The sequence below is a fragment of the Cibotium barometz genome, chromosome 30, assembly GCF_041138505.1.
Source record: "Cibotium barometz isolate CiBa-2024 chromosome 30, ASM4113850v1, whole genome shotgun sequence".
NCBI classification, from domain to species: domain Eukaryota; kingdom Viridiplantae; phylum Streptophyta; class Polypodiopsida; order Cyatheales; family Cibotiaceae; genus Cibotium; species Cibotium barometz.
The window spans coordinates 46554564-46563485 of record NC_141075.1 but is presented as its reverse complement, the minus strand read 5'-3'; positions in this window follow the sequence as shown (position 1 = coordinate 46563485).

Here is an 8922-nt window from a genome sequence, read left to right as displayed (position 1 = left end):
ATAGTCTGCGTGGACGAGCATGCTACAACTCGTGAGGAAGGGGGGTTGCATTGACACGGCCCCCTTAGGCCCCGCCTTCATGTACTTTATGGCCACGGTTGGGACCCAGAGCTGCATGTTATTGAGCGATGCCATTTAGCATGTTTCGTAGTGTTATGTGTATTAGGCTTTTACACATGTGCATGGAATGGACAACTGGCAACAAAGAGAGGGGGGTCATATTGATATGACCTCATCATCTACTTCATGGTAGAGAGAAGGCGACATGGGGTACATCCAGCCAACCTATACTGGGGCCATCTCTCTTAAGTTGGAAGCCAAAGAAAGAGAGATGGGTTTGTTACCATATTATAGTAGTGATGTGTGTGAACACACTTAGGACCGCCGGGGCACTTTTTCCCTCACTAGGAGGTTTTTTCCCCCGTGCATTGTATATACGCCCATTATCTTCTAGGGCTTGTTATCTTTCATTTTTGGCACTCATAATACACTACTGTGTTGTGCTCAAGCTTCCTCATCTTCTTGAAGTTGTGTGTGCATTCCTGCAACCCTAATTCCAACAATTGGTATCAGAGCAGGCTTCCTCCTCCCGGGCAGCATCACCGGCACCTGCCGCCTCATCTCCTCCGATTGCAACGAGGTTTCACGAGCGTCTGCAGGTTAGTATATGCCGTGGGTGAGCCCGTAGGGCTCGTTTGTTTCAGAATTTTGATCTGAAGTCATTTCGCCCTCCGTTTTTGCATTCCAAGTACTGCGCAGGCAAAATCGTCCTACTGTGCAGATTTTCTGTCAAGTTTAAAATCTGCAGGACAGGTGCCCATTCGTCTGTTTTGGGCTGTGCTACATAGCACAGGTCGATTTTATACAGGTTTACCTCTTACAGACAGCATTTACATCTAGTAGTACAGTCATTGGCCATGGCTGACAACAATGATGTATTCCGCATGTTGGCTGCTGAGGATAAGTTGGATGGCACCAACTATCCATTGTGGGCATATATGATGCGACATGTATTGGTAGCAAAGGGGTTATGGAACATTGTGCAGGGTATTGATGCACGTCCTATTGTGGCTGGGAATGCTGCAAACACATCAGAAACAGGTACTGTTGATGATGGTGCAGGCACAAGTGCTGTAGCAGCTGTTCGAGAACCACCACTTTCAGCAGAGCAGATTCGTTGGGATGGTAGAGATGCGCAGGCTCATGCCTTGATTGCGCTGTCTGTCAAACGTACCATTATCCCACATATTCGCTCCTGCAGGACTTCTAAGGATGCTTGGGATGTACTTGCCACATTGTATCAGGCAAGAAATGAGGCTCGTGTTGCTTATCTCCGAAAACAGTTGGAGAATGAGCATATGAACGAAGGTGATTCTATGGATAGCTTTTTGACAAAGATCAAGGATTTCAAAGAGCAGCTCATTTCTGCAGATGAAATCCTGTCAGACAGTTCACTTGTGCAGACTGTTTTGAATGGTCTACCAGATTCTTATCAGGGTTTTGCTTCCACTCTTCGCTTGATGATGAAAGGCAATCCCAATGCCTTATCATTTGAGGAGTTAGTTTCTGTTTTGCTGCAAGAAGACCAGTCAAGGCAAAACAGGAATATTATGCGTGTCGCAGATCAAGCTTTCGTTGCTAGTCAGAGAAGCGGGAAAGGTAAAGCTGGCTTTTCTTCTAGTAAGCAGAAATCTGCAAATGCTGCGCAACCAAAGAAGGAAGACAAAGATGAGAAGAAGGGTGACAAACAGAAGACATTTTGCAAGTACTGTAAGGGAAATGATCATGTCATCAAAGCGTGTCCTAAGCTGGCTGCGAAAGAGGCTAAGAAGAAAGAGGCTGGTATGGCTGTTGCAGATGCCTCTCCTTCTAACAATGAATCTGCTAATGTTGTGCTAGATATAGAATGGGCATTCAATGCGCAGTGCAGTTATGACCCATCTTTGCATGACACATGTATGTCTGCAGTAGATTCAGATGTATGGTACTTTGACAGTGGTGCCACTAAGCATATCACCTCGCAGCGCAGTTTATTCACTTTCCTTGAGTCTGCTCCCACAGGGAATACTGTCACTTGTGCCAATAACTCCTCTTATCCCGTTAAAGGAGTTGGACAGATTGTGCTGAATGTTGCAAATGGCAACACCTTTACACTTTTTGATGCATTGTATGTGCCAGGGATCAAAAAGAATCTGCTGTCAGTCTCCGCATTTGCCAAAACAGGTTTGGTTGTAAAATTTGTGGATGACAGATGTACTGTTCATGATCTCTCTTGTGGTGACATCATTGTAGCATCTGGTTCACTATGTCGAGGGCTGTATAAGCTCAATATGGATGGCAAATGTGTAGAGGATTCAGCATGTGCTATTATGGATACGCAGGCTATTTCAAATGCAAAACTGTGGCATGCACGTTTTGGTCATCTGAATTTTGCAAGTTTGCTGCGCCTGCAGAAATCTGAAATGGTGTCTTCTTTGCCTAAGCTTGAGGCACCTGTCAAGCATGTTTGTGAGGGCTGCATATTGGGTAAAATGCAGCGTGCTTCCTTTCCCAAAGATGGATCAGTGAGAGCTGAACGCAGATTGCAGCTTGTTCACAGTGATGTTTGTGGTCCCATGCAAACTCCATCATTTGGAAACTACCTTTACTTCGTGACTTTCATTGATGATTTTACCAGGCATGCATGGGTATATCCTTTGAAGGCAAAGTCCGAAGTGTTTTTGTGCTTCAAACAGTTTTTGGTTATGGCTGAAAATGTGTCAGAAAGTAAGATGGGCACCCTCCGTTCAGATCGAGGGGGGGAGTATATGTCTTCAGAATTTAATGCATTTCTGGCTGAGCGTGGGATAAAACACCAATGTACAGTGCCGTATACACCACAGCAAAATGGTGTGGCTGAGAGAAAAAACAGGTCTCTCATGGAAATGGCAAGATGTATGGTTAAGAGTCAAAGTCTACCACATGGTTTTTGGCTTGAGGCTGTCATGTGTGCCACTTATGTACTAAACAGGTGTCCCACCAAAGCATTACAGGTTGTCACTCCATATGAGGCTTGGCATAGCCGCAAGCCATCTGTTGGCCATTTACGTGTTTTTGGTTGCCTGGCATATGCATTAGTGCCTGTGCAACATCGCAGAAAATTGGATGACAAAGCTGTCAAATGTATTTTTGTTGGATATAGTGCTGAGAGCAAAGGCTATCGTTTGTATCATCCACAGACAAAGCGCATTTTGGTTAGCCGTGATGTTGTGTTTGTGGAAGATGCAGTTCAGCCCTTGGTTTCATGTACTAAGGAGACAGATATCAGCTCACGTGATGTCTATGATACATTGTTGCCTCTTTTCAGTGGTGCACAGTCAAGTGCAATACCTCATGAGGCAGTTTTTCAGCCTATGCAGGTTTTAAATGATGGCACAGATCAGCCTATATCTGATGCAGATGTGCATGATGCACTTGAGGATGAGAGACAAGAGATTGAGGGCTCTAGGAATATGCCTAGATGGCTGGTGCAGACTTTGCGTGACAGCAAGTTGGATGCCCCTTTGTCTAGTCGCACTCGTTCTGGCTCTCATGGTGCCTCTTATGCGTCAGATTGTTATGCATTGGCTGTTTCTAGTATGTGCGATGAAAGTGAGCCTGTTTCATTTGATGAGGCACAAAGTTCAGAAAATTGGATGGCTGCTATGCAAGCAGAATACGATGCTATTATGAAGAATGGTACATGGTCTTTATGTGACTTGCCCCCCTGGCAAGAAGGCCATTGGCACTAAGTGGGTATACAAATTGAAGCGTAAGCCTGATGGCACAGTGGATCGCCATAAGGCTAGGCTTGTTGCAAAAGGTTATGCTCAAGAGAAGGGCATTGATTTTGATGAGACTTTTGCTCCCACATGTCGTATGACCACTGTTCGTAGCATCTGTGCATTAGCAGCTCATAATGGTTGGAATGTACATCAGCTGGACATAAAGACTGCGTTCTTAAATGGAGATTTGCATGAGGAGGTGTATGTATCGCAGCCTCGTGGTTTTGTTCAAAGAGGGCAGGAAAACAAAGTGTGCAGGTTAAAAAAGGCTTTATATGGTTTAAAGCAAGCTCCACGAGCTTGGTATGAAAAAATACATGCATATTTGACTGCACATGGGTTTCAGAATAGTCCAACAGAAAGCACTTTGTATGTTAAACGTGTGGATGGTGTACATCTAATCATTGCTCTCTATGTCGATGACATGCTGCTCACAGGACCAAATGAGAGTCATATTGCTGATTTTAAGGCTGATTTGAATGCCTCTTTTGAGATGTCAGATTTGGGGCATTTGCATCATTATTTGGGGATACAATTTAAGCAGTGTGATGGAGGTATTGCTTTGTGTCAGACAAAGTATATTGAAACATTGTTGCGGAGATTTGGCCTTGAAGACTGCAAGCCTATTGCTACTCCAATGGAGACAGGTTTGAAGTTGAGTCTTCATGATGCTGGAGATCACTTTGATGTCACACTCTATCAGACAGCTGTTGGTTGCCTCATTTATGTATGCATTACGAGGCCAGACATTCAGTTTGCAGTCTCACAGGTGAGCAGATTTATGCATAGCCCAGGCATTAAGCATTGGCAGGCAGTGAAGCGTATCTTTCGCTATTTGAGTGGTACTCGGCATCTTGGGTTGTTTTATCCCAAGGGGGGATCATTGCCGCCAGATTTACATGCTTTTTCAGATTCTGACTGGGCTGGTTGTTATGACACACGCGTGTCCACGAGTGGTTTTTGCTTCATGCTTGGAAGCTCATGCATATCATGGTTGAGCAAGAAGCAGCCTACTGTGGCCACTTCTAGTTGTGAAGCTGAGTACAGGGCAGCTTTCACAGCTACGGTTGAGTGTGTGTGGCTCAGACGCCTTATGGCTGATTTGGGTGTTGGGCAGCCATCTGCCACCACCATCTTCACTGACAGTCAGAGCGCATTGGCAGTTGCGCGGAACCCAGTGTTCCATGCTCGTACGAAGCACATTGAGGTGCACTACCATTATGTCAGGGAGAGACTCTCTGCAGGAGAGATCAGTTTGGCTTATGTGCCAACACAGGATAACCTTGCAGACCTTTTCACAAAGGCTCTGCCTCGTGAGAAGTTCGAAGCTTTTCGCAAAGCTTTGGGCTTACTCCCTTTTGTGGATTCGTCCACATAGCTAGACACTTCCCTATACATGAGTGCTAGCTCTTGTTCACCGCATCACTCCAGGGGGGATTTGTTACCATATTATAGTAGTGATGTGTGTGAACACACTTAGGACCGCCGGGGCACTTTTTCCCTCACTAGGAGGTTTTTTCCCCCGTGCATTGTATATACGCCCATTATCTTCTAGGGCTTGTTATCTTTCATTTTTGGCACTCATAATACACTACTGTGTTGTGCTCAAGCTTCCTCATCTTCTTGAAGTTGTGTGTGCATTCCTGCAACCCTAATTCCAACAGGGTTTTTGCTGGAGAGAGAGAGAGAGGGGGGGGGAGCATCATTGCATCATCATCTCTCAAGTTTTAAGCTTCAATATAGTATTCTCCCCCCCCCCTCATCATCACAATTTCACCTTTGCATTCAGGATTGTCGACCCCTAAGTAGTCTCTTCCACCAAAAAAGGGGAAGCTTGCAACAACAGCATAAGGTTAGGGTGGCCTAGTTTTCTAGAGAGAGAGAGAGAGAGAGAGAGAGAGAGAGAGAGAGAGAGAGAGCATCGTCATCTTTCGAGTTCAAAGCAGCCTAGAATGCTTTGTGCTTTGTCATAGATTGAGAGAGACAATCATCATCTCTCAATTTGATAGCCTAAATAAGCTTTTTGGTTTGTAGTTGAGAGTATGCTTGTAGTTTTCCCTAGGGGAGAGAGAGAGGGATGGGCGGTACCGTCATCTCTAAAGTTGGAGGCAGCCTTAATATACTTTTTCGTTTGTGGTAGAGAGTATGCTTGTAGTTTTCCCTAGGGGGAGATATATATATATATATATATATATATATATATATATATATATATATAGAGAGAGAGAGAGAGAGAGAGAGAGAGAGAGAGAGAGAGAGAGAGAGATGGGTGCATATTGATGGATTCATGCTTGGCTAGACACACAGTCAATTGACCACAAAGATGGTCTGCAAACATGATTTGGCTTGCACTCAATTCATTCAAAGATTACGAGGTGCTAGGTCTTATGGTTTCTTTTCTTTTTTTGCCTAGCAAGTTGAGATGCTACTGTGGCCCTTTAAAACTGCTGGGGGGGGTCATGATGTCATTACTCCCCATGGCTATGGTTTCGAGTGGGTGTGCCAAACACACACATTAGGCCCTTCATGAGGGTTTTGACATCACGACCCCCCCCCACGTGGCCATGGTTTTGGGCAAGCAAACACGTGCACATTAGGCCCTTCATGGGGGTCCTGACATCATGACCCCCCTTCCTTGGCTTCCTTATAGTCAACGAAATATAAGGGTGCAGAAGTCAACAAGCAAGCTTTGATCAAAGGAGAATTGAAATCTTATAAGTCTTGCAGATTTTTCTATTCCAAACAAGATAACTTTTGTTGCCTTCAAGTCCCTCATACTTCCCTTACAAGAATAGGGAGTTATGAGCTAGTAATGTGTGTGTGTGTGTGTGTGTGTGTGTGTGTACATACATATAGCCAGTGTTTCCTTTAACCCCACACCATCATGTATAATCACACCACCAATATCGAATTAAAATCTGTTTGGAGAAAAATTGTCTGGTTAGGTTTAGGTCAGATAGCATCAGTTGAGGGTCATCAATGTCCGATAGGGTCAAGTGAGTGTCAGAACCCATCGGTTGTTAAGGGTGTGGAAGAATAGAGTCAGTCTTTTGGGGTTGAGAGGAATCTATTTTGGGTGTAGTTTGACAGTCAGAAGTCAGTCTAAGTCAATCAAATAGTTTGTGGACTGAAGGATATCTAATAGAGTTAGCTAGAAGACAGCAGATATCAATTTAGGGGTTATAAGGCTAAATCTTTGTGAGATTTAAGGTTTTGGAATGTTTTTAAGCCTTATAGAATGCATAAGTGGAAAGATCTAAGTCAGACCAATCAACTGAGCCAAATAGGACTCAGGAAGTCATCATAGCTGAAGGTCAGCTAAAGTGAGGTAAGAGGCTGTAGTATTCAATCTTTGTAGGATCTGAAGTGTTTTGTGAGTGTCAAAGGACACAAAGGTAAGGAGATCCAAATCAGCTGAGTCAACTGAATTAGTTTAGTGAGACCTAAGTCAAATAAGAGTCAATAGAGGACTACTGACATATTTAATAGGGTCCTAGAGCTAAAGTTTTGAGGATTGAAGATTGCTAGTTATGGAGGAAAATTTGAGGGTCTAGAGGATAAGAATCTGACAGAGATCAGCAGTAGTTAGCTAAATCACATTACAATCAGGTAGTGGTCAGCTGGGATTAGTTTAGGTCAGCATGTTGTCAGCCGCTGAGGAGATAGGGTTGAAGATCATGATTGTTCAGAGTCATATCTGACCTAAGAATACATTTTAGAGGATCAATTGATTGAAGTTAAGGAGGGTAAGGTGGTGTCAGACTGTATTAGCTGAGATTTAGAGGATAGTTCTAAATCTATTGTGTGCCTTGGGCTGGGCAACTCATAACCATCTGTGGCGTATCTTTAGTATATGCAGATGTAGTCTAAACAGAGTGATGATCATGGCCAGAATGAACCCAAACAACCCATAGGCAACAGGTGCCACAAAAATGTAGGTGCCCACCACCATCCCTTGTAGGGTTATGATGAATATTCGTGTACAGAGGCGCGGTAGAGTCGCAACCCATAGGTACAATGTGAAAGAGTTACAAAAGTAAAGAACTCTAGTAAAGTAGGCTATCATGCAATTTGTGCCATAACACGTGTCATATGAGCACAAATGGAGTGTGTGTGTGTGTGTTTAAATTGAAGAAGGTTAAATGAAATTAGTGAAGTTTTTGGGTATCTTAAAAAAGTATTTTGGGCATCGTACATCACGACCCTCCCATGGGCATGAGAATACATAAAAGATTAGGGTATGGGGTCATGACGTTACGATCCCCTTCCCATGCATAATTGTACCACGGTTTGCTTATTAACTTATAGCATGTCATTCTTTATTTGAGTTAGGATTACAGAAGTTTTTTGTCAGAGTAATTGGATTATGCATAAGAATTTGTGTTTAGTGTGGGTTTGTGACATCACGACCCCTTTCTCTCATATATTCTCATGTCCACATGAGCCTTGGAGAGGGTTGTGACATCACGACCATCTCCAAGGCTCATGATTATGTCCATACATGGACATGAGAATACATGGGAGGTTGGGATCGTGATGTTATGACCCCCTCCCCATGCACAAGTGCATCATGGTTTACTTGTTAACTTATAGCGTTGAAAAACCTAAATATGTGCATGGCTAAATGAAGAAATAACATGCCAATTGGATAGTTTTATTTGTTTTGTTTTGTTTTTATTTGTAAGCAAGAATGCCACCAAAGATAAAGAAGACTAATCTTAGAAAATGGTCTTCATTGGCTATTCCTGCGACTTCAGATGTGGTAGAAAAGATTACTCCTTTGTCATTGATCGAGGTAGCCAAGCCAAAGGGAGAGATGTAAACGGAGGTCACTTGGCAAAAAATAATCTAGTGAAAAATGTTGGTATTGTGAAAGGTGGGGATGTGCCCCACAGGTTCTTTTGATTAGGTTATTTCCATTTACATAGGTGACAGTACTTAGGCAAAAGTATGAGGGTTGTGTTCTTGAGAAGGGGGTGTTTATCATATCTTTTAGTTCTTATGATGGGAAATAGATTTTGGTGATAGATGAAGTAAGGTCAGAATGGGATGCACATTGGTGGGTGCAAGTGGATAAGGATTTTTACGAAGAGTTTGGAATGAACCTTTCCTTGGGTTT